The 27,323-nt window shown below is 42.8% G+C and overlaps 1 protein-coding gene across 1 annotated transcript in view; it reads left to right on the top strand.

Moving 5' to 3' along the window:
• The first annotated feature begins 6,943 nt into the window (after positions 1-6,943).
• Positions 6,944-27,323, top strand: part of LOC130123496 (transferrin receptor protein 1-like) — a 40,823-nt gene continuing 20,443 nt past the window's right edge. Inside the window, exon 1 of the mRNA XM_056292673.1 lies at positions 6,944-7,042. The gene's annotated coding sequence lies outside the window, so the exon portion shown is untranslated. The remainder of the gene's footprint in view (positions 7,043-27,323) is intronic.

Here is a 27,323-nt window from a genome sequence, read left to right as displayed (position 1 = left end):
CATGAGCGAAAGGGTAGTGGTAGTGGTAGTGGCAGTGACCGAAAGGGTGAGATCGCAGATACAAGTGGCTAAAATGAGTTTCCTTCGTAGGTTGTCTGGTCTCAGCCTTAGAGACAGGGTGGGGAGCTCGGCCATCCGGAGGAAGCTTGGAGTAGAGCTGCTGCTCCTTCGCGTCAAAAGGAGCAAGTTGAGGTGGTTTGGGAATCTGATTAGGATGCCTCCCGGGTGCCTTCCTCTGGAGGTTTACCAGGCACGGCCAACTGGGAGGAGACCCCGGGGTAGACCCAGAACTCGCTGGAGGGACTTCATGTCCAATCTGTCTTGGGAACGCCTTGGGATCCCCCAGGAGGAGCTGGAGGGCATTGCTGGGGAGAGGGACGTTTGGAGTGCCCTACTTAGCTTGCTGCCACCGCAACCTGACCCCGGAGAAGCAGCTGATGAATGAACGAATGAATGAATGTATGTATGTATGAATGAATGAATGAATGAATGAATGAATGAATGAATGAATAGATTACTCATCATCATCAGTTGCGTAACCTATGGAGGTCGTAGGAGCACAGCTGATGCCTCAACAGGCTGAGTCATCATTCTGTTTCAGTAGGGGGAGTACCTGGTGGTCCCTATCTCCTCTCCAGGTATGGATGGCCGTTGATTCACAGAGGAAGTCCTCCGCCCTTTGACAGGTTTTTGTTTTTAGTCCTGCTGGGTGTCCACAAAACCTCCTCACAACAACCCAATGATTGAAGTGGGGATGCCAGTTTAGTCACTGACGACCTGATGGTTGCAGTTTAACGGACACCAATCCATTAGAGTTGCTGAATCTAAGGGATTGGTGTCCTGCTGTACCCAATCCATTAGATTTGCTGAATCTTTGGACTGTTTTAAGTGGCTTCTAAAAACCCATCTTTTTAGGCAAGCGTTTTTATAGATCCCAATCCCTGCCTTCTGTTCTGATTTGTTTTTAGCTTGGTCTATTTATTTTATGTATTTACTTGTATTTTTCTGCCTGAGTGTAAAGCACTTTGTAAATGTGTTTTTAAAAGTGCTTTATAAATAAAACTTTACTTACCTAACTACTTACTTACTAACTTCATAATTATATGTAGTGCTTCAAGTACATGCAATCAACTGACCCCCTTTTGCTCTCAGAAAAATCTATTTTATCCTCATCAGTCTGGTTTCAAAAGTGGTCAGTCCACTGAAACAGCTCTTCTTGCGGTTACTGAGGCACTCTTCAAAGCCAAACCTGCTGGCATGTCTTCAGTAGTCATCCTACTGGACCTATCTGTCATAGTGAATCACCCGATTTTATTGTTGACCCTACCCTAGACAGCTTTCAACAGGTGTGCTCCAAGGCTCAGTGCTTGGCCCACTCCTTTTTACATTATATACTATACTACCTCATGGTTTCTCCTACCATTCCCATGTCACTTTCACTTGACGCCACCTTTCCTTTCCACCAGAGGAGACTGAGGTGTTGACAAGGGTTGCTCCTGCTTTTGCTCCATAGCTCAGTTTGTCCAAAACAGAGCTACTGGTCATCCTTGCCAATTCCACCATCCTCAAAGACATATCAATCTGTCTTGGTACTTCTACATGGAGGGTCAGATAATCATGTCCTCTGGTTCTGCAAATAACTTCAGGGTGACATGATAACAAACATTAATTCTCTGACCATTTTATGGCTGTGTCCTGTTTCTGTTTCCGTTTCTGCTGCTTTGCTTTGTATAACATAAAAAAATACACGTATCAGAATATGCTACCAAGTTCCTGATCCAGGCTCAAGTTATTGGTCGATTATACTACTGTGATGCACTTCTCAGATCTTCCAGCCCATACAATCTGGACACGCAAAGAATCCAGAACCACACTGCATGCTTGATTTTCTACCTGTCTTGATTCTATCATGTCATAGCTCTCTTTTTGTCCTTACACTAGCTCCTTTTAACTTCCTGCATAAAGTTCCAATTACTTTTGGCATTCCAGGCAGTTCAAGGAACTACAGCGACTTATCTGCAAACCCATTTTAAAATATACACTCCTGCTCAACCTCTTCATTCTCCCTCTGGTAGGCTTCTATCTGTACTCCCTACTAACGCAACAAGCTCCAGGTACAGACGTTTTTCTCACTTACCCCCAAAATGGTGAATCAATCTCCCTGCTTCCATCAGAGCTTCTTTAGAGAAGATAGACCTTTCGTGTAATCCTTCGTTAATCCTTAAATGGTCTCTAAGCAAGATTCTTTGACTGAGTAGTGGCACTTTCCAGCTAATATGAATCACCTAATACTATCATTGTTGTTGGTTACCACTATTGTACCTTTACTTACTTACACAGCATTATCAGTGTCTGGAATTGTGCCTTCTCCTACCTGCATGTGAGATTTCCTCCTCTTGTGGTGATGATGTACTGATATGAAGCAATGTAAACATACTTTGTATTCTTATTTTCCTATTTACGGCCTCTTGATTATTGATCCAAGGTACATTTAAACTAAACACACTTGATGTATATACTCTTGGTGATTATATGGTGATTATTTAATACTCTATGATGCCTGTTGGTAAAACTCAAATTTGTCTGCTCTCTGCTGACTCTCTTCTAAGTCACTTTGGATAAAAGTGTCTGTAAAATGAGTAAACGTAAAATGTGAAGAATAAAATCATCAAATTGAATTGAAGTCTCACTTTTTGAATCATGGCTGTCAATGGTAATTCATGGTAAGATAATTCTCTCACATAACTTTCTCTTAAAACACATCAACCTATGAATTTTCCTTTTAACCATTTCCTCCCTGTGTGTTTCAGTGTACCTCTACAGGGTTTGCTTGCAGATGTCATGTCAAGTCAAGTCAAGTGAAGTCAATTTTATTTGTATAGCCCAATATCACAAATTATAAATTTGCCTCAGGCGGCTTTACAGCAACACCACATCCTGTGCTTAGACCCTCACATTGGATAAGGAACAGCACCCTTAAAAAAAAACCTTTAACAGGGAGAAAATATAGGAAGAAACCTCAGAGAGAGCAACAGAGGAGGGATCTCTCTCCCAAGATGGACAACGTGCAATGGATGTTGTGTGCACACAATTTACAGAATACAACATTGAAAGAGGTTTGGACTGCTTCTTCTACATCCAGCACTGAGATCTGTAGAAAACACATGACAAAACACAGTGTCAAAATAAACTGCCTGAATGTTGTAAAGCCATATATTGTCATTTGTACATTACAGGAAACCTAAACACCACCAGAGGAAGAAGGTGAAAGAAAACAAATCTCGATTCCTCCTGTGATTTGGGAAACTTGTTATTGGGATGTAAGTGGATAGGTTCCTTGAACAAGATATCACTAAAGGGATCACTATTGATTACTGTAAAGCAAAATTGATTATACCATCTGTTTTTTATTCTGATCCCACACTACAAATACAACAATTTTAAATTTGGATGGTTTTTCTCCTCATCTGTGGCTGCTGTTAAACTGCAATTATTTGCTTTTCTCAAAGAATCGTCGCTGCTTAGTTTCCATCCTGCAAAGTCCAAATAAACACGTTTGATGTTAACTCTTTTTGGTGATATGAAAAAGGGTACTTTAGTGAGATTAAGCCTCGTGATGGGAAACAGGAGTTATCCCTGTCTCACAATATCAAGCCCAGCAGAGACCGCGAGTTTCGTTGAGCGCTGTGTGGTTAGCTTGAGGTGAGACAGCTGGAAACCCTATGAAGGGTAGAGGAAAAGAAAGGTAAACACCCTATGAAGATGAATACACAAGACAAATCATCATGCCTTTGATGATGCACATGTTTTGGCTCTATGGCTCTGGTTTACAGTCAACCCATTGACATCCTGGACAGGGGGATAATGTGTACCCCTCACCTGTAAGAAAAGGATGTGAGATTTTAATTGGTTTTCTTTTTTCTTTTTTTCTCTTTGAGATGATGATGGTTGGCACATTTCTATGGTCAGTCTAACTCGTCCTTGCCTTCTAACCTGTTAGTTTAATGATTTGTTGCTCTCCGTTACTGGCCATTTTGAACACATGGAAAATCACGAGCAGCTGCAGTCTGCTTCCTCAGAAAATCCTTTCCCATGTTGGTTTTGAACAGTAGGTATGTTGTTACAGCACCATGACGGGAAGCCACAGGTAGCCTGCTGTGGAAATCTGCCAGGCCGCTCCATTTCTATTTAAGCACCTTTGTCCCAGTTGAACATTTAACTAAATCACTGAAACAAGGGTGCTATATAGCGTGTTCCTTGACACTTCTAACACTAGCCTTTGGAATGACAATTAATTATTACACAGGGAGAAATAAAAAAGAGGATAATTCTACTCTGCCAACAGTCTCTATGGGAATTTTACATTCTTGACCTGAGAAGCCATGCAACTACAACAACGGTTAGCCGCTGAACTTTGTGCATTGGAACCAGCATCAACCAAGTTAGGCCATGGTACTGAACACGCCATTCTAAAACTAAGTTGACTCGATGGTGTTTGACTGTCGGGACAATGTAGGCTATACATCCATCCATCCATCCATTATCCAAAATGCTTACCCTGCTCTCAGGGATGCTGGAGCATATCCCAGCAGTCACTGGGCGGCAGGCAGGGAGACACCCTGGACAGGCCGCCAGGCCATCACACAGGGCCCAAACACACACACACACACACACACACACATTGGGCGGCAGGCGGGGAGATACCCTGGACAGGCCCCAGGCCATTACACAAGGCCGACACACACACACCTAGGGACAATTTAGTACGGCCGATTCACCTGACCTACATGTCTTTGGACTGTGGGAGGAAACCGGAGCACCCAGAGGAAACCCATGCAGACATGGGGAAAACATGCAAACTCCACACAAGGGTGGACTACCCTAGGGCTCGAACCCAGGATCTTCTTACTTTGCGGTGACCGTGCTAATCACTGTGCCACCGTGCCGCCAAGGCTATACATAAAAAACAAAATGTGATTCTTTATTTACAAAGTGGCCCAGTGGTTAGCACTGGTGCCTCACAGCAAGAAGGTCCTGGGTTCGAACACCGAGCCATCCCAGGTCCTTTCTGTGTGGAGTTTGCATGTTCTCCCCATGTCTGGCTGCTCCGGTTTCCTCCCACCATCAAAAAGACATGCATGTTAGGGTTAATACTCCTGCCTGTGCCCCTGAGCAAGGCAATGGAAATAAGAACTGGAGTGGTTCCTGGGTGCTGCAGACGCCCACAGCTCCTATACAATCGGTTGGGTTAAATGCAGAGAACAAATTCATTGTAAGAATACAATTCATTGTAAGAATACAATGACAAAATAAAGTGTGGTGTGATTTGGGTGTTTGGCAGTAAGGGTTACAGTGATAATATGCAGAGTTATTCACTCATTGTTATGTCCAAGTTTCAAATCTCAAAGTGGCAACAACTGACAGCAAAGGATCTATGGAGTAAAGAACTGGGCATCCAAAAGAGTTGTTGTGATATTACTAAACCTGCTGGTGACCTTATTTCTTCACTACTCGAAACAAAGTGTTGTTAAAAAAAAGGGGTTCTCAAACTTTATATAAACAGTCTGTGTAAAAATATTCACTAATAATTTACCAACACTGTCTATGGCTTTGTTCCTGCCCACCACAAATGCCCAATCACAAAGGCAGTGGATTTCTCAATCTGGTCTGGAGTAAACATGACATGGTGTGATAGAAGTGCTTAGTTATCATTCGGTAATACACACTGAACTCCTCTCCAAGTCCAGGGGTACTGGGAGGCTTTATTTTGCTACCGAGTGTAGAGAAAAGAGAAATAGAGAGAAAATAGTGAGGAATATTTATAACAAATAATCTATAGGTGTTGGCTCCGGCTTCACTCTTTCACTGCCCATGCCAAATCACAGTGCTGAATTCTCCCCCCTTTGAACGGTATTGATGTTGCCATGTTACTAATAAGTGTAGCTTTGTAAGTTAAACGTATACCACTTTACTTTATTCTGTGTGAGAAGATGTATAAAGGTTAAAATAATGGAAAATAATGAAGCAGAGGGGGTGGGGGGGAAGGAGTCAGCTTATGTCTGTTGGAAGAAAATCCGTGTGAATGTGACTCAGTCAGCAAACCCTTGACACCCCCCACCCCCACCCCAAAAAAAAAGAAAGAAAGAAAGAAAAGAAAAGGAAATCTGGTCAAGAACCGAAGGCTTATATTTTCACAGCTGTAGCAAAACTCGTGCAAAGAGAGAATGAATCGCTGTTCCCTTCCCCGATTTCAGATTTTCCTTCTCATCTGCGTATAACCTCCATGGTTTTGGACGGACATTTTTCACCCCAAATGTTGCCAAGACAGTTTGCTTGGGAATACGTTTTGCATGTTCTTCAATAAATTAAAAAAAAGAAAGAAAAAAGAAGAAGGAAAAAAAAGGCTATTTTCTTTTGGGTGAAAACCATCCTCTGACCAGCCGTCTCCAAATAAACAAACAGGCAAGTAAATAAGATAAACAGAATAACACCCCTGAAATCTTTACAGGGGCCAAAATGTGGCGGTCTAGATTTCACACCACGCACTGGTCTATTAAAAGATATGGGTCATTTAAGGAAGCAGTCTATTGTTGGATATCTTGTTACAAAGACGGATTGCTGAAAAACAAAATTTGCGTCCTTTGAGTGAGCGACCACAGTCGTGCGCTGGTCTAAATAGTGGGGTGTGTGTATTTCAACATTATTTAATCCCACGCCGTATCGCGCAAACATGATCTCTCGGCTCGGTCATTTATGAGGATTGTCGCCTCGTATCGTGTGTTGACCGTCTATGAACATGCGCGCAATAAAGAAACCAGGAAAAAAAAAAGGCTGGCCTCCTCACCGCGCAGGATCTAAACGCGGCGGAGCGGCGCGTACGTGACGTAAAATGGCGTTCCTGACGTCACCTTCCGTATGTCCAATCCGATATAGAAGCCTAGTCAAGGTCGCATTGACGCCGGCTTCGGGTGGAAGGTAGAGAAACCTCGTGTCGGGCAATTCGACAGAAGACGTTGGACGCGTTGGGCTGACAGAAGAGAAGGTGAGTATTTTTATTTGTGCCGCACGATTATAAAGATTGAAGTCGCAATGCTTAGAATGGCACTAGTTGTTGAGTCGTTAAATGGAGCGAAACACAACTGAATGACCGGCTGGGTGGAGGGATCTGAGCCCTTATCATTTCTTAGGAAGTGCCTCCGTTGAGGACAAGTGGGTTTGCCGCACACATTTTATTCAGGCTGCGTTTCCATTATTGAGTCTGGAGTACGCTCACTCGTGTAACGCTTGTTTGATTCACGCTGCAGAAGCGTGTCCTGTCAAGCTAGTGAACGCCATTAAAATCTAGCTGTCGCATGGCTGAAAGGGACTCGTCCTTTCATCTGTTTGAAGTAGGGGCTGTAACAACTGTAAATCGGATTGCACGTTGTATACTGCGAACGATGGCGCCATAATCGCAACGGCCACTGGTCACGTTTAGTAAACCAGTTGGTTTCTTGCTGCTTTTTGACGTTTATATGGTCATTTCAGTTCCTAGCCCGCCCACCCTGCTGGTTACCTTGTCAATGGGTAACACAGGCAGATATTACAAATACTCCCTGTTACTGACCTTGACCAGCAATAGGGAGTCATACATTTACAACGTCATAACCCATCAGTCTGTTGTGGTGTTTGGCAGATCAAACTGCACTGCAACGGTAATAATTGTATTACTGAAGAAAAAAAAACAAACAAACAAAACATTAAACTGCAAAAAAACGCACGATTGTTAAAGCATGTCATTATTATTCATTTTCTTTCCATCTGAGTTTGGTCACGACTCTATATGAACTTACAGGTCCAGGAACTTGATATTTAAAATAACTATCGTCTATATGTCACGTATTGAGGTGAAAAGACAAAGGAACTTAATTAGGTTACAGATGAGTTGACCTAAGGCGTTATACTTTGTAGCATTGGCTATAAACTTGTCATTACCAGGGTTTTCACCCCACTGTTCGTTCAAGATGGCACCAGGTGAGCCTGACAAGTCTTGCTTTTTCTAGTGGTGTCACACTTCGTCCTTGAATAGCAGTCCAAAGCACCAATAGCAGTCCAAGCAACAACCTTCAGCAGTCACAAAGCAAAACTGTTATGTCTGAAGCAAATTGCCTTAAATGCTGACCCTACTGACGTAGGCAATAAGCAATGTGTGTCTCAAAAACTTGTGTGGAGAAATCTGAAATACAGGCACTCACCATCCATGTGGCACCACCTACACCTTCAAGAGGTGGGTCATGAATTTTATCTGTGATGAGCTGGAGCTGTATGCTAGAAAATATCTGCTGAAAAAACAAAAACAATAATAAACATCTTATTTTGTCTTAGGTACCCTAGTTCAGTATCATTGCTTGACTGAGTGAATTCAGTAAGTAGGACCATATTCAGTCCTCTTTGAATAAAGAGCGCTATAATTGGCCACTGTCCCATGCCCCTTGTCTGTGACTCATGGAGTCCAGTGCCTTTTTAGACATACCTCTATAGGCCTAGCGAATGGAGCTTGCCCCCCTCACTGTTCTGCTGCAGGCCCACTTTCCCATGAGCGAGTAGGGCTTTTTACAATGTGACTCTCACATGATGTGCCACTGCACAATGACTCCTACGTACCCCTGACCCCTCTCCTCTCTTGTTCTCATCTTCTCCTCCCTGTTCGCTCACTCACTCGCTCTCTGCACTTTTTTGCTCAATCTCCAACAAGGATTAAACTAACTGGCAGGAGTTCTGTTGCTAGAGGCCAGTAAGATTAGAAATGTTACCTTACAATAGCTTTACGTGGCTATGCCTCTCTATAACAGTGTTATAAATAACAATAGGTCATCTGTTGCTAGGGTCAAATATCCCCTTAAGGGACCACATTTTTGTAAAATAATTTTACACTAAGTAACAAATGAACTCTACTGCATATCAAGCTTAGAATGCACCTGAACTCTTTTCAATATGTATATATTTTTTATTTGACTACTTATTGATCCCCGTGGGGAAATTCTTCCTCTGCATTTAACCCATCCTAGCTGTGTAGCTAGGAGCAGTGGGCAGCTGCTGTGCAGCGCCTGGGGAAAATGATATAAGATGTTAACACCACGCTTTGTCATGGATTGATGGTTGAATGTGGTTAGTGTTGAAAGTTGCTGCACAAATTGTTTTAATTTCATTGATCCTGGCTATCCTGAAATACCTATATTATTATAGACTTGTAGAACCTAGTCTGTTTCTCTTTTAAGTACAAGGATACCCCTTTTCCACCAACATGGAACTGGTTCCGTTCTGGTTCGCACACCTAATTTTCAACCGTTTGGAGCATTTCGCCCAGAAATAAATTGGCTCAGAATCCGAAAAGTTGGTTCCCAGCTGGAACCAAAAAAATAGTAGGACCTGAAGTGGGATCCATGTAGTTGTGTCATATTCTAGGTTCATATTCATATTAATATTTGTGTCATATTCTAGGTTGGAAAGGGAGATGGAGAGGGCAACAAAAGAGTCAAGTGAGAAATCATCAGGGAAAAAAAAAAGCATGCAGTGGTCTGCCGATGAGACCCAGTGCTTGTCATCGAGCATTGGGTCATCTCCTGAGTTTCAGGAAAAGCTAGGAAGTAGCACGAGAATGGGCAAGGTGTATGCTGAACTAATTGAAGAGTTGGCCAAGGCTGGGTACAGTCGAACGCAATAACAAGTAATAAACAAACTACAAAGTTCTTTTGGATCAGAATCAGATTACTTTATTCATCCCTGAGGGGAAATTGAGTAATGCATTATTATAAAGTGGGATGCATACACAACAAAAAAAGTGTTTTCTGTGGGATAGGGTGCTAATTAAAATAAATAATATTTTAAAATCACCATCAAACTGATGTAAAAATTGCATAATCACACACTTGAGTTTTTTTTAATGTGCTTTATTTAAAAACAAAGACTGACCTGAGTCGAAACACGTCGGTCTTTTTAAATATAACCACAAAGTGCTAGAAGGTTGCAATAGCTGTTGGTAAATGCCACCTTTGAAATGTCTTTTCTCTGGTTACTGGGGTCATGTAAACTGCAAGCTGGTAGTAAAAAACATTACTCAAGAAACATCCTTTACGCTACAACCTTAATTTCAACTACAACATAACAGGTGTGCGCAGGGTCACCCACAATCTTACCCCTCACCTCCTCTTGATTGCTGGCTTGTTGGTTTACCAGTGAATCCCCTACATTACTCTAAAGCTAAAAAACATTACAATAAGCTGTAGGTGACCTGTATTTCAGTAACATACACCATAACAAAAATACAATAAGTCTTCTATTTAAGACCCACCCTATAATTGTAAAGGACCCTGGCACCCAGCAAAGTCATCCAGTCCTTAACAAAGCCTATCATTTATAATTTTCATATGATACAGGGCTGATTGGAACAGAAGACAAATAAATAGGTGAAAAGAATCATGTTATCTATTCTGACCAAACACACCAAGTGTTATCAAAAGACATCATCGTATTGACAGAAGAGTCAACTGATATAAATTGATAAGGCAACCCTTTTTTCCCGTTACTATAAGGCGGTGAGAGGCTCTATTAACTTCTCTTTTGGAAGCTTCTGCCTATCATGCAGTTATACAAAACTGAAAATCCCCTTTTAACCAGTATGTTAACATAACTAAAACATTGCACAGTGTACTGTGGGGCAAAAAATTGATGATGATGATGGCAGTATTTAACATGAGTGATAGACCTCTCTTAAAGTGGAAGTATACAACTTTTTTTTGCTTTAACTTATCATTGTGAAGTAAATGTTGATTGCACTATGTAATAGCTATAGAATAATTACCCCATCGGGGTTGGTTCTCCGTAGGCCTCAATTTCACTATGCAACTCTTGTTTGCCATCGCGCACGATTTTTTTTCCGGCAAATCGATTTACCTCACAGAAAGTCCGTCAACCAACCAGTAGCCAGCAAGGCAATGGGAGACAGTGGAACAACCGAAGTAACTTTGGAAACTCTACCCGGCAAAAGAAAAAGAACGCAGTTGACAGAAGGGGCAAAGAAGACGAAGAGGAAGAGTTGATAGAAGACGAGATAAAACAAGAGTGAACCTCGGACGGGCATTCATTTGATGGAGAGAGCTCCAGGACTTGAGAGGGTTACAAACCGACTTTCAGTTGGCATTATTTCTACTTGATCAGTAAGTAACACAACCTGTCTATTTATCAATACTACCGAAGGGGTGCTATTAATACTGTATGATAATAATAATACTTGTTAATACTACCGAATGTTTATATGAGGGGCCGAATAGGCCAATAATATTGAGATGCCTTCACATTCACTACTGAAACACTCTCATGTCCATCCATTCATCCATTATCCAAGCCGCTTTTCCAAATTGGGGTCGTGTGCTGCTGGAACCTATCCCAGCAGTCATCGGGTGGCAGGCGGGGAGACACCCCCTCATGTGTACATACCTACTCTGCAAACCTATGTACGCTCGTATATAAAATCGTATACGTACTCCTCTGAAACACGTATACATATGAGAAACACTCATGCATACATATATACTTCTGTCATATACACTACTACTACTACCACCTTCGGCTGCTCCCATTAGGGGTCGCCACAGCGTATCATCCATTTCCATTTCTTCCTGTCCTCTGCATCTTCCTCTCAAGCCACCTGCTTGTCCTCTCTCACCACATCCACAAACCTCCTCTTTGGCCTTCCTCTTTTCCTCTTCCCTGGCAGCTCCATATTCAGCATCCTTCTCCCAATATACCCAGCATCTCTCCTCCACACATGTCCAAGCATCTCAATTTTGCCTCTCTTGGTTTGTCTCCAAACCAAGCTGTCCCTCTAATGTACTCATTCCTAATCCTATCCTTCATCACCCCCAATGAAAATCTTAGCATCTTAAACTCTGCCCCGTCCAGCTCCTCCTCCTGTCTTTTCGTCAGTGCCACTGTCTCCAAATCATATAACATAGCTGGTCTCACAACCATCTTGTAAACCTTCCCTTTAACTCTTGCTGGTACCCTTCTGTCACGAATCACCCCTGACACTCTTCTCCACCCACTCCACCCTGCCTGCACTCTCTTCTTCACCTCTCTTCTACACTCCCCGTTACTTTTGACAGTTGACCCCAAGTATTTAAATTCATATGCCTTCTTCACCTCTACTCCTTGAATCCTCACCATTCCACTGTCCTCCCTCTCATTCATGCATAGGTATTCCGTCTTGCTCCTACTGACTTTCATTCCTCTTCTTTCCAGTGCATACCTCCCCCTCTCCAGGCTCTCCTCAACTTGCACCCTACTCTTGCTACAGATCACAATATCATGTGCAAACATCTTAGTCCACGGAGACTCCTGCCTGATCTCATCCGTCAACCTGTCCATCACCATTGCAAACAAGAACGGGCTCAGAGCCGATCCTTGATGTAGTCCCACCTCAACCTTGAACCCATCTGTCATTCCAACCGCACACCTCACCACTGTCACAGTTCCCTCATACATTTCCTGCACCACTCCTACATACTTCTCTGCAACTCCCGGCTTCCTCATACAAGCCACACCTCCTCTCTCGGCACCCTGTCATATGCTTTCTCTAAATCCACAAAGACACAATGTAACTCCTTTTGGCCTTCTCTATACTTCTCAGTCAATATTCTCAACGCAAACATCGCATCTGTAGTGCTCTTTCGTTGCATGAAACCATACTGCTGCTCGCTAATCATCACCTCTCCTCTTAACCTAGCTTCTATTACTCTTTCCCATATCTTCATGCTGTGGCTGATCAACTTTATACCTCTGTGGTTGCTACAGTTCTGCACATCACCCTTATTCTTGAAAATCGGTACCAGTATACTCCTCCACTTCTCAGGCATCCTCTCACTTTCCAAGATTGTGTTAAACAATCAAGTTAAAAACCCCACTGCCATCTCTCCTAAACATCTCCATGCCTCCACAGGTATGTCTTCAGGACCAACTGCCTTTCCACTCTTCATCCTCTTCATAGCTGCCCTCATGTCCTGCTTGCTAATCCACTGCACTTCCTGATTCACTATCCCTACGTCATCCAATCTTCTCTCGTTTTCTTCGTTCATCAGCCCCTCTAAGTACTCCTTCCACCTTCTCAACACACTCTCCTCGCTTGTCAGCACATTTCCATCTCTATCCTTGATCACCCTAACCTGCTGCACATCCTTCCCAGCTCGGTCCCTCTGTCTAGCCAATCGGTACAAGTCCTTTTCTCCTTCCTTAGTGTCTAAATACAACTCACCATACGCCTTTGCCTTTGCCACCTCTCTCTTCACTTTACACTGCATCTCCTTGTACTCCTGTCTACCTTCTTCATCTCTCTGACTATCCCACTTCTTCTTTGCCAACCTCTTCCTCTGTTTAATTTGCTGTACTTCCTCATTCCATCACCAAGTCTCCTTGTCTTCCTTACTCTGTCCTGATGACACACCAAGTACTTTCCTAGCTGTCCCCCTCACTATTTCTGCAGTGGTTGCCCAGACATCCGGCAACTCTTCACTACCACCCAGTGCCTGTCTTAACTCCTCCCTGAACTCCACACAACAGTCTTCCTTCTTCAACTTCCACCATTTGGTCCTTGGCTCTGCCTTCACTCTCTTCCTCTTCTTGGTCTCCAAAGTCATCCTACAGACCACCATCCGATGCTGCCTAACTACGTTCTCCCCTGTCACAACCTTGCGGTCACCAATCCCTTTCAGATCGCGCCTTCTACATAAGATATAGTCCACCTGTGTACACTTTCCTCCACTCTTATATGTCACCCTGTGTTTCTCCCTCTCCTTGAAACAGCCATTTCCATCCTTTTTGCAAAATCCACCACCATCTGACCTTCCACATTTCTCTCATTGACACCATACCTGCCCATCACCTCTGTTCCCTTCACCAACATGCCCATTGAAGTCCACTCCAATCACCACTCTTTCCCACTTGGGTACCCTCTCCACCACTTCATCCAACTCACCCCAGAATTCTTCTTTCTCTTCCATTTCACACCCAACTTGCAGGGCATATGCGCTGATAACATTCGTCAATACACCTTTGATTTCCAGCTTCATACTCATCATTCTGTCTGACACTCTTCACATAGTGTTCCTTCAGAATTACCCCTACCCCATTTATCCTCCCATTCGCAACATGGTAGAAGAGTTTGAACCCACCTCTGATGCTCCTGGCCTTACTCCCCTTCCACCTGGTCTCTTGCACACACAGTATACCTACCTTTCTTCTTTCCATCATATCAGCCAGTTCTCCCCCTTTATCAGTCATAGTGCCAACATTCAAAGTTCCGACTCTCACCTCCGCACTCCTAGCCTTCCTCCTCTCCCGCTGCCTGTGGACATGCCTTCCCCCTCTCCTTTTCCTTCGCCCAACAGTAGCATAGTTTCCACCGGCACCCTGCTGGCCAACAGTACGGGTGGCGGTTGTTGGTAACCCGGGCCTCAACCGATCCGGTATGGAAATCTTATTTATAATCCACATATTTGATTTGGCAAAGATTTTACGCAGGATTCCCTTCCTGATGCAACCCTGCCTGTTTATCCTGGCTTGGGGACCGGCACTTAGAATGCACTGGCTTGTGCATCCTCAGTGGCTGGGTAAAAAAAAAAAAAAAAAACCAACTTCTGTCATATACACATACATATGAAATGCTTTTTCACATCTGTGTACATGTTTCAAATGTGTATGTATATAGTTTTCAGTTATATGTGTATGCTCTTATATGAAGATGTACAAACATTTCACATGTATGCATACAGATAAGTTCAGTAGTATGTATAAGTAATTTCAATAACAGTTGTTTTTTTCTTTATTGGTAAGGATAATTGGGGCACACCATTTCCGAACTAGTTGAATGTCACAGAAAATGACTTGCTAGCCAAACTGGCTAGCTAATGTTGATTTGAGTATGGAGTGATCACGGAAGGGAATATATAGAGGTGGTTCGATTTATGTCGCATTGTTGAGGATTGAATAGAAGAAGCATGATCATTGGTCACAGCGTACATTATCAAATAATTGAGAGGCTATGGGCAGAACCAAATCGAGTCATTTCGTACTACTCTGATTTATTTACCATATACTTGACTCTGTGTGATCTTTATTTTTTTTTGCATTACAGTTATTTATCTCGGGGTCAAAGGGCACTCAGGGAATTCAGGAGCCAATGGAATAACCATGGACTCTTGACCCAATGTGGCCAAACCCCATTGCAGTTGTGGCAACATGTCAGACATGTCGGAAGCAACAACACAGCTGTAGGTGGTGTGTTTCAGATTGATGAACATTTAGGCACCGATAATGGTGATGAACCACTATCTGCAGTAGAGAGCAGGAATAATGTTGAGGTTCCTGAAAACAGTTTTCATGTAAGCAACAGTATCATGCAAGAAATTCAACAGTTAACTGACCCATTAATTAATGATGGAAATCAATTATTTCTGTCTCGTTTACATTTTTTTTGAAAGCAAGACATCCCAGAGGACTAAGTGAATGAAGATATTCGGTTATTATTTCATAAAACATTTGTTGAGGTGTACTTTTACCTGTATAAAAGAACCCCGGTAATCAAATTTGGTTTTTATTTTAGCTGATCAACTGGAAGTTAATTGTAGTCTTCCAACAGTATTCATCCTGAATTGTAAATTCACTAGGCTGCAGTACATGAGGTCGCAAAGCTGTGCTATTACAGTGCTATCACAAACACGAACGTTTGAGTATTTGTCTTAAATATGCTTTAGGCTTTTGTATTGCTCTGGAGCAACTGTGAATAAATAACATGATGCTAATTTGCAAAACCAAAATGGAAAACCCCTCAAACTATCAGGTAGGCATTAAATAAAATTCATGTGCTGGACATCAGTCAGAAGGATTTTAAATTTAATTACATTTAAATGGTCCATGAACTCGATTATCATGAAGACATCTTTTGACAAGTCTATTCCTGTCATCAACACTTTTCAGTGGCTTCAGACAGCCTGCACTGGTGAGATAGTTGAGGAGTGGTTCGGTTGACTGGGTGAGTTCCTCTAGACTTGTGGATTCTGAGACCTAAGAATAATTAACAGTCTATTTTGTTTAAATCAGATTAATATTGATTTTAAAAAAGAAACGTTAACTTATTGTCCCCCACCAATAAGGCAATTTGGGTCACTCAGTAACAATCATTTTATTGTGTTTATGGATGAGTGCTAGTGTCCGTTTATTCATTCTCATCTCTACAAGCACATTGATATTATCAGTGAAAGCTGCCTTCTTCACCCAAATTCCATTGCAATGGAAATTAAAGTTAAAATTTATTCCAGTAACTACTTTAACTCAAATCTCAAATTTTCTCACTGCTTTGCTTGAGCTGGTTTTAACTATGATGTTAGTTGCTGATAATGTGCCAGTAACATGATTTTATTTTTAATTGGGTTAGGTGTCCAATATACATCACCTGGGCACTTCTTCGTCACATCCAAAATTATATCTTGTGGTAGACACATAATACCATAGTGTGAAATGAACATAAACTGATCCATTTAATTATATGGGGGGGGGGAACCGATGATAAGAAAGAATGCAACAAACCTTTTCGAATTTTGTCACGGTTTTCAGAATCTGCAATGTCCCCTCAGTTCTGATCTAGCTTTCTCTGGCCCCTGAAGTATGCAGTCAAACAGTGTTTTGGAAAATACATTTGGCGAAGGCCCTCCATGTACCAGACTGACTGCAGTAGCCCCTCCTGCGATAAATATCTGTCCTCTCTCTCTCTCTTTATTCCCCAATTTTACCCGGCCAATTACCCGACTCCTCAGAGCCATCCTGGTCACTGCTCCATCCCATCTGCTGATCCGGGGAGGGCTGCAGACTACCACATGCTTCCTCCAATACACGTTGAGTTGCCAGCCGTTTCTTTTCACCTGACAGTGAGGAGTTTTGCCAGGGGGATGTAGCGCGTGGGAAGATCACGCTATTCCCCCCAGTTCCCCCTCTCCCCTGAACAGACACCCCGACTTATCAGAGGAGGCGCTAGTGCAGCGACCAGGACACATACCCACATCCGGCTTCCCACCCACAGACATGGCCAGTTGTGTAGGGACGCCCGACCAAGCCGGAGGTAACACAGGGAATCGAACCGGTGATCCCCGTGTTGGTAGGCAACGGAATAGACAGCTACGCTACCCAGATGCCCATCTTTTCGATTTTTGTCATGGTTTTCAGAATCTGCAATGTCCCCCAGTTCTGGTCTAGATTTCACTGGCCCCTGAACTATGCAGTCAAACAATGTTTTGGAAAATACATTTGGCGAAGGCCCGCCATGTACCAGACTGACTGCAATAGCCCCTACTGCGATAAATATCTGTCCTCTCTTACAGCTGAAAAAAGAGGTAGAATTTAGGCAGTGTATGCATAACTTTTCAACTGCTGCTATTGAAATAACTTAAAGTCCTAGTCTGTAATCCAAGTTTGGCAATGTGTTCCTGACAACTGTACATGTCTGTCCACTTCTTGGGGGGGCTATAGCAATGAGTTTTTATCTGGGTGAACACTGAATGAATGAAACAAAGTTTCTTACTAAGTAAATAAAGACAACAAAAAAAAATTTGTCATAAACATAGGCTTATGATTGGTTTTTTAAACCCCCCCCCCCCGTTCATGTGTCTGACTTCCTGTCCGGCTTGACACATTCACTAGCAGAAAAAATAAAAAAAATAGACCTGATGCCGAAACTATTGTTTTATAGCAGGAGTTGGCTGCGGCGCACCCAGGCACGCTGCGGCCGGTGTGATCGGGCACATCAGTTAACATGGGCTTCAAAAGGAAACTGGCTGTGTGCTTTGTGGTGCTTCCGCATCAAGTGTGAACCGGGCGTTTGCCAATATTAAATTATATAAAACTGAAGGCCAGCTATACTTGATATTGATTGGCTATAACACTCGAGGTAAGAGCCCTCCATCTTGAGCAGACTGGCTCCTGAGACAAGAGACGTGGCACATCTAGGCTGTCTAAATCTGCCAGTCTGAGGTTCTCATAGCTACGCAATAGTTTCAAAGCCAAATTCCCCGTTGGCAGCCTATTTCACAACTGACATAACATAAATACTAAACAGACAAGTTAAAGTGACAAAGTTGGTCTTAATAATCACTATGTAGTTAACACAATGGAGTGGGAGCTGTAATTTTACAGGGTATATAATTATTTCATGAAAACCAAAAACTAGATATACCTGATACATCAAGAGCAGAGTTGAGGTGCCCTTCTCTTCCCTTAAACATTTCAGACTGTGCAAGAGCGTCTGTAAGCAGTCAAAAAACCTCTCTTCTCCGACCACCAAGATCTACAGCTTCTTCAGTTGTCGCACTAATCCTGTGTCGGGTCATAGGAGATTCTTTTGATGCCTGAATGACATCATCCAGCACAGCAGCACGGTTTGCGTTGAACCGGTTGACTTTGTTAGTGTTGCTCTTTTCACCAAGCTCAGATAAAATGACTTGAATAGGGACACTTTTTCAGAAGAACTTTTTCTGAAAGCGAACATCAACAGGTAAAATATTGTTTAGATCACTGTTACAACCATACAGTCAGTTATACTGTAGCCATTTGTGCACCTGCACATATCCACCACCCACATTCTGATTTTCACTTGCGGGCAAAGAGTGTTAGCCCAATACTTGCCATAGTTCTGCTCATAAATTAATGTCTTGAATTGATGTATTGAACAGTCAAATTAATCACAGAAGGTGCCTCTAGAAGATGCTTCCAGTGTTACTGATATCAACTTTGTGTACATACCTTCAATAAGGAATTAGGTATAAAAGGCATAGGTACAATTTAGCTGAGAATCACGCCTCTAGTGGCTGCATGTGGTAATTCTGACAATACATAGACCACAGAGTCGTGCATGCATAGACAGGCTAGGTCAATTAAACATCAAAACTCACATAACCAAGCCTGACACCCAAGGAACAGGACGATGTGAAGTATTGGCAATTTTTTTGTGGCTAGATCCCATGTGGTATGTGTTTTTTTTTTATGCTTAATTGACCTCTCCTGACCATGGATATATAACTCTGTGACTCTGGAGTATGCCTTTAAAGACAATATTCTATAATAAAAAGCAATGTTTTATAATACTCAGATCTGGTCTTCCCTGCTGGCCAATAAGGCAGTTTACAGTATAAATTCCTATACATACATCCTACTCATTCACACTGTGTTGGTTTAATGTAATAGTTGGGGCCACATTACTCGCTTTAATTCTAATAATCTGCTACCGTTGGTGTCGCTCTGAGCTACTAATGCATCAATGGTGCCATGCCATTGTTCTGAAGGCCCATAATTCCGAAACCCCAATAGTCTGAAAAATGTCCCATTGGACCGAAAGGCCATTTGTCCGACAGTCCGTTAACATGAAAACAAATGCCCACTGCTCCGAGGGCCTGTTGTTCCGAAAATACACGTTCTTGCTGAAATTGTTAGTTCAGTTACTGACGGTGTTACACCAAAATCTGTCACCGGTCAGATTATGTGACCCTGCCCTTAAAATGCACTGTTTCAGCCGTCCCCTCCAGATGCTATTCCAAATCTTAACCACACCAAACCCACGTCAAAAAAATTAACTGCCTCCAACAGAATGCCTGATAATCATTTCTAATTTTATGCCTAAATTTAACCGCATTGATGTGACTGCCGTATCTTGTCTGAAATAGTGTGTCTTAAAAGCATGGTCACATAATCTGACGGATCACAGATGTCATTGCGAATCATTGATCTGAACTAGCCAGAGATAAATACAAGAAATTTGATATTTCTGGTGAAGCAGAAATGACATTCTCACAAGTTCATTGTGAACGGTATCTTCGAGTTTGCACAAAATATTAACGGCAAAAAAAAAACTCCAGGGAGAATGTGTATTTTCAGAACAACGGGCCTTCAGAGCAGGGGGCTTTTTTTTTCTCGGGATAACGGGGTGTCAGACAATTGGGCTTTTGGTCCAATGGAACATTTTTTTGGACTATTGGGGTTTTGGAATAAAGGGTCTAGGAACAATTGGCAGTCCCCCGCATGAACCACAAGATCGTTAGCGCAAACAATAGCAAATCAACATTAGCTAGCCAAACTGGCTAGCAAGTCATTTTCTGTGGCATTCGACTAGTTAGGAAATGACGTGCCCCAGTTATCTTTAACAATAAAACAAAACAATTGTTAGTGAAATTACTTACACATACTACAACATTTACTTGTATGTATACACGTGAAACGCTTGCACATCTACATATAAGAGCATACATACGGTACATATAACCGAAAAATGTGTACATACACATTTGAAACATACAGATACACTCACCGGCCACTTTATTAGGCACACCTGTCCAACTGCTCGTTAACGCAAATTTCTAATCAGCCAATCACATGGCAGCAACTCAATGCATTTAGGCATGTAGACATGGTCAAGAAGATCTGCTGCAGTTCAAACCGAGCATCAGAATGGGGAAGAAAGGTGATTTAAGTGACTTTGAACGTGGCATGGTTGTTGGTGCCAGACGGGCTGGTCTGAGTATTTCAAAAACTGCTGATCTACTGGGATTTTCACGCACAACCATCTCTAGGGTTTTCAGAGAATGGTCCGAAAAAGAGAAAATATCCAGTGAGCGGCAGTTCTGTGGGCGAAAATGCCTTGTTGATGCCAGAGGTCAGAGGAGAATGGCCAGACTGGTTGGAGCTGATAGAAAGGCAACAGTAACTCAAATAACCACTCATTACAACCGAGGTATGCAGAAGAGCATCTCTGAATGCACAACACGTCAAACCTTGAGGCAGATGGGCTACAGCAGCAGAAGACCACATCGGGTGCCACTCCTGTCAGCTAAGAACAGGAAACTGAGGCTACAATTTTCACACAGGCTCACCAAAATTGACAATAGAAGATTGGAAAAACGTTGCCTGGTCTGATGAGTCTCGATTTCTGCTGCGACATTCGGATGGTAGGGTCAGAATTTGGCGTCAACAACATGAAAGCATGGATCCATCCTGCCTTGTATCAACGGTTCAGGCTGGTGGTGGTGGTGTAATGGTGTAGGGGATATTTTCTTGGCACACTTTGGGCCCCTTAGTACCAATTGAGCATCGTGTCAATGCCACAGCCTACCTGAGTATTGTTGCTGACCATGTCCATCCCTTTATGACCACAGTGTTCCCATCTTCTGATGGCTACTTCCAGCAGGATAACGCGCCATGTCATAAAGCTCGAATAATCTCAGACTGGTTTCTTGAACATGACAATGAGTTCACCGTACTCAAATGGCCTCCACAGTCACCAGATCTCAATCCAATAGAGCACCTTTGGGATGTGGTGGACCGGGAGCTTCGCATCATGGATGTGCAGCCGACAAATCTGCAGCAACTGCGTGATGCTATAATGTCAATATGGACCAAACTCTCTGAGGAATGTTTCCAGTACCTTGTTGAATCTATGCCACGAAGGATTAAGGCAGTTCTGAAGGCAAAAGGGGGTCCAACCCGGTACTAGCAAGGTGTACCTAATAAAGTGGCCAGTGAGTGTATATGTGAAACACTTGCACATGTATCTAAACTTTGTATTTTTATAATCATATTCAAGAGATTCAGGAGTGTTTCAGTAGTGAATGTGAAAGTGTCTCAATATTATTGGCCGATTAAGCCCCTCACATACTACTACTACTACTACTACTAATATTAATAATAATAATCATTCATATAGCGCTTTGCTAGACCCCCAAAGCGCTTCACACTGAAGGGAGTAACTCACCTCAACCACCACCAATGTGTAGCACCCACCTGGGTGATGCACAGCAGCAATTTTGCACCAAAACACTCAAGACATTTCATCTTGAGGTGGCGAGGGAGGAATCATTGAGCCAATTACATGGGGGATGATTAGGTGGCCAGATGGAGACAGCCAGGTTGGGAAATTTGCCAGGACACTGGGGAACCCACTACTCTTTGCGATAAGTGCCATGGGATCTTTAATGACCACAGTGAGTCGGGACCTCAGTTTAACATGTCATCCAAGGGAAGGCATCTCCTACAGCACAGTGTCCCCATCACTGTACTGGAGCGTTGGGATTCAATATTTGTTGTTTTATTAGGACCAGAGGGAAGACTGCCCCCTACTGACCCACCAACACCACTTCCGGTAGCAACTCAGTTTTCCCGGGAGGTCCCTGTGTTGTCTACTAGCTTGGTCCCTTACAGTCCCCCATCCAAGTACTAGCCATAACTTGCTTAGCCTCTGTCATTTGGCAGAGCCAGGGTACATGTTGGTCTGGCTGCCGGCATTTAGTATTAATAGCCGCCCTTCGGTAGTATTAATAAGTAGGCAGGTTGTGTTACTTACTGATCAAGTAGAAATAATGTCAACTGAATGTTGGTTTGGGGCTTTCTCAAGTCCTGGAGCTCTCTCCATAGAATAAATGCTCTCTGTGGTTCACTCTTGCTTTATTTCATCTTCTATCACTCTCTCGCGTCTCAATCTTTGCCTCCTTTGTTAACTGGGTTTCTTCTTTTGCCGGGTAGAGTTTCCAAAGTTACTTCAGTTGTTCCACCGTCCGCCATTGCCTAGCCGCCTACTGGTGGGTTGACACACTTCCTGTGCTGTAAATCCATTTGCTGGGAAAAATCGTGCCTGATGGCAGACAGAGTTGCATAGTGAAAGTGAGGCTTATGGAGAACCAACGCCGATTGGTCGTCATTCCATAGCCATTAGACTGTGCAGTCAACATTTACTTCATAATGATAAGTTAAAGCAAAAAAAGTTGTCTACTTCCACTTTAACAGAGGTCTATCACTCATGTTAAATACTGCCATCATCATCAATTTTTTGCCCCACAGTACACTGTGCAATGTTTTAGTTATGTTAACATACTGGTTAAAAGGGGATTTTCAGTTTTTTATAACTGCATGATAGGCAGAAGTTTCCAAAAGAGAAGTTAATAGAGCCTCTCACCGCCTTATAGTAACAGGAAAAAAGGGTTGCCTTATCAATTTATATCAGTTGACTCTTCTGTCAATACGATGATGTCTTGATAACACTTGGTGTGTTTGATCAGAATAGATAACACAATTTTCTGGGAATATAAGATTATTCAACTTTTATTTTGATATAATGATTTATACAATGTTGATATAACGTTAGATTTTTCATGCTCATATTGAAGTAGAGGTGCATTTCCAGATTTTTCTCCTATTTGTCTTTTGTCCTAATCAGCCCTGTATCATATAAAAATTATAAATGATAGGCTATGTTAAGAACTGGATGATTCTGCTGGGTGCCAGGGTCCTTTACAATTATAGGCTGGGTCTTAAACAGAAGAGTTATTGTATTTTTGTTATGGTGGATGTTACTGAAATACAGGTCACCTACAGCTTATTGTAATGTTTTTTAGCTTTAGAGTAATGTAGGGGATTCACTGGTAAACCAACAAGCCAGCAATCAAGAGGACGTGAGCGGTAAGCTTGTGGGTGATGCTGCCCACACCTGTTATGTTGTAGTTGACATTAAGGTTGTAAAGGAAAGGGTGTTTCTTGAGTCATGTTTTTTTCAACTGCCATGTATTTATGAGCTGAATATTTGGCAAGGCTCTAGGACAGAGCCTTTAGCTGTGACTACTCCAGCACCATCACTTCTTCTCTTTAACAAAAGGGAAGAATAATTGAGGCTGTTACATGATTGTTGGCACTCTTTCAAGGGTGTTCGTTGAGCCACATTTTGAGGAAGATACTCCAGGAGCCCCATTTATTGAGACAGCTTTGAATTGATGTGGCTCCTACCAGCTTGCAGTTTACATGACCCCAGTAACCAGAGAAAAGAAAAGGTGGAATTTACCAACAGCTATTGCAGCCTTCTATCACTTTGCAGGGTTAATGGAGAGCAGTTGGCCGGTATTGCAACACTTCTTTCCATAGGTTGACATGCTCTCTCTTGGGCTATCAGGATCCTCCTGTTATGTAGTAGTATTCTGCAGGCTACTGTTCCTGATGACAGTGGGACACAGCAAGCCGAATGGTCTCTGCTACAAGGACTCAGTGTATTGTCACTGGCAGGCATAGTCCACTCATCAGTGGCTTGTTCAAAGCTCAGGGGACCATGCCGTCCTGTCCTCATTACATCTGATTGTCTAATATCCGCCATGCGTGTGTGAATGTTCTTCCAGGCAGGGTGTGCCACAAGTTCCCCCCGCTATCTTCTCAGCACACGCGTCTCTGAAAACAATTCCAAAGCGATACAGGACATAGCACTTCAACGCTACTTGTAAGCAAGATTTTACGATAGTGTGTGTGTATGTATGTATGTATGTATGTATGTATGTATGTATGTATGTATGTATGTATGTATGTATGTATGTATGTATGTATGTATCTATGTGTGTATGTATGTAATTCCTCTTGTGTGTTTAATGAAATCACATTTTGGAGCACAAACCCATACATTTCTCACACTGAGACTTGCTAATCTTATTAAAGTATTAAAGGTGCCAAGGCTAGGTACGTGTGGTATGTAAGAGTTTGGTGGTATAAAAGAGTTTGGTGTTCTCAAGCAGCCGTGCCCGGTTGAAACCTCATTTTAACAGTCTTTTCCAGTCAACTCTTGTAGGCTCTCTTAAACCTTTCATTGGCAGTGAGTTTGAGGCCTACAATTAGGGATGGGTATCGTTAAGATTTTAACTGTACTACTGCTCCTAACGATACTGCTTATCGATCTGGTACTTTAACGGTACTCTTATTGGTTCTTTTTATTATTTTTTTAAGAGAAAAAAAAACCCCAAAACAAATTAACAGAATGAACATTGCTTTATTTTCTCATGTCTGGACAGAGTGTTACTTTTAATCATTAACCGTGTTTGTATAATGTAGTTAACTCTGTGTGGGCTCTATAGGCTGCTAGCATACATAACATACCTGAGGTGGATGGGACAAGGAGAGATGAGCTACGAGCTAGGCAGGCGAAAACTGTGCATTTCTCCACCTGTATTTGATGCACTTTCGCTGGATGTTTCCAAAGGTTACTTGTGTTTCCGCCCTTGCATGCAAGACTTGTTACACTTGTGGCAACGAGCATCGTCAGCATTGGCTCTCGTGACATATAACCAGACTGTTTTCAGTTCTCTCTCCACCATTGTCACTTAAAAGCAGGCTGTGTGTGTGTGTGTGTGTGTGTGTGTGTGTGTGTGTGTGTGTGTGTGTGTGTGTGTGTGTGTGTGTGTGTGTGTGTGTGTGTGTGTGGCAGAGAGCTGGGGCTGGGCCCGCCCCTTGGCTCGCACATATGACAGGTTCTGAGAGAGCCGCTTCCTCTGGATTGGAAATAGTGAAACTGCATCAGAGACAAGTGTCTTAATCTTAATCTGGTGAGATAAAAGGTGCAAGATAATGTTTATGTAGCCTGAATAAATAGGAAATTTATTTTCTTAATCTCTCCATTACCAAAAGCAGAACTGTTAAGGTTGGAGTTTATCAATACTACGGTCTTTAATAATTTAATACCAGGTTTCGGTACCCATCGCTATCAACAATAGCCCTATATACTTGGTTCACACAAAATGCAAAACTAGTTGACTTTCACTCATTATATCATTCATTGTCCCATACGTCTATCCATCCATACATTGTCTGTACCTACTTAATCCAAGGTTGAAGGAAGGAGGCTTGAGCGCATTCTAGTAGGAACAAGGAGGAAGGCAGAGAGACACTTTGGAGAGGTCACCAGTCTATCACAGAGACAAGTTGATCTAATCCATTTAATTTGTGATGATTGAGAAATCACCTAGTGGTATTTTGGTTTGGTATAATCATCTCTGATCCTTCCTGCAGAGGATAACGAGCGATGTTTTAGCTAAGCTACAACTGGCACGCCCCAAGGTCAGAGAAGTCAGGGGAGACTATATGGCTAACTGAGGCCAGTGCCTCTATATATAGCCACGAATGGCTCAGAATAGCAAAAATCTTACGAGCAGAGTTATTAAATGGTTGAGTTCCTCCATCAGCACCCTCACAGGTCCATTGCTATAGTCTTAAAAACTACCGTTTTGATTTAAATTTTCTTATTAAAAGAAGTAAAATTTCCTGTGCCAGGTTTTTATTGTGCTGTTAAGGAAGTCTGCTCATGAAGGTCGGTGAGGCCTTGCTGGAGCCTTTTAAAGCAGGTCAGGTCTGCCTCCCTACTGACCCTTGAGGACAGTAGGGAGGTTTCATTTTTTTCTGCTGTAGGTTTATAAGCAATACCGATTATCTAATTTAGCAGTTCAACCTTAGTAATGTCTGTTTGTGTGATTTTTATATTTTAAAGAGGTTATCCTTAATTTCTGCCTGTGCGCCTGACCAAGGCAATGGAAAGAACTGGAGTTGGTCCCCGGGCGCTGCAGCTGCCTCCTATACAATAGGTTAAATGCAGAAGACAAATTCATTGTAAGAATACAATGTCAAATAAAGGAGCTTTTTTTCTCTTCTTCTGCTTCTTCTTCTTCCTTTTTCTTTCTTTGTCTTCTACTTCTTTCTTCTTCTTTCCTCTTTCAGTAGTGTTCAGTGCAGTAGCTTTCAGTTCAGTAGCTCAGACAGTAAACTCAGCAGGACTCCTACAGAGAGGAGACTGATTCACTCTGTACAAAGTTCTAGCGATTGGTAGTTATTTTACTCTTGAGGATTTAAAGATGTGACATGATAAGTTAATTTTTAATAGCAGTAGAATTAGCCTACTTTGATCGATGGGCTGACTTAACCCGCTTTCGGAGGGCCTCCACCGGCCGGCTTTGCCGGCGTTCGGGTGGCCGCTTCCTTCGGTCTTGCGGAGTTCACCCAAGGGCGGCAACAACGACATGACTCTGGGCGACGTCGGCTGCGCGGTGGGGTCCCCCATCTCCGGTGCTACTCGGGGAACCATGAAACAAAGCGCGGTGCGGGGCGGCTCGCCCTGACGTCCCCTCCGTGCACCTCCGGGTACCCGATGGTTACTTTTTTCTTCTTTTACGCGTGCGGGTCGGAGTTTCCGTGAGCGCTGAGAGAGCTGCTGTCGGGGTTTCCGTGAGCGCTGAGAGAGCTGCTGTCGGTGTCTCCGAGGCGCGCAAAGAGCAAAGGCAGCTGCCATGAGATGTGCGTCAGCCCGTCAGCCTCGCACGCACGCCATCCATGATTGGACTATGACCTCAGATCAGACGAGACAACCCGCTGAATTTAAGCCCATTACTAAGCGGAGGTCCATGAATACTGGGATGGCATCCAGCGCTTTACCTGTGCCCCCGTCCATAGGGTTAGTGGTTGTG

Source organism: Lampris incognitus, chromosome 14 (assembly GCF_029633865.1).
Source record: "Lampris incognitus isolate fLamInc1 chromosome 14, fLamInc1.hap2, whole genome shotgun sequence".
NCBI lineage: Eukaryota > Metazoa > Chordata > Actinopteri > Lampriformes > Lampridae > Lampris > Lampris incognitus.
Note: the sequence above shows the minus strand (reverse complement) of the source record. Positions and strands in the feature narration are given on the sequence as shown.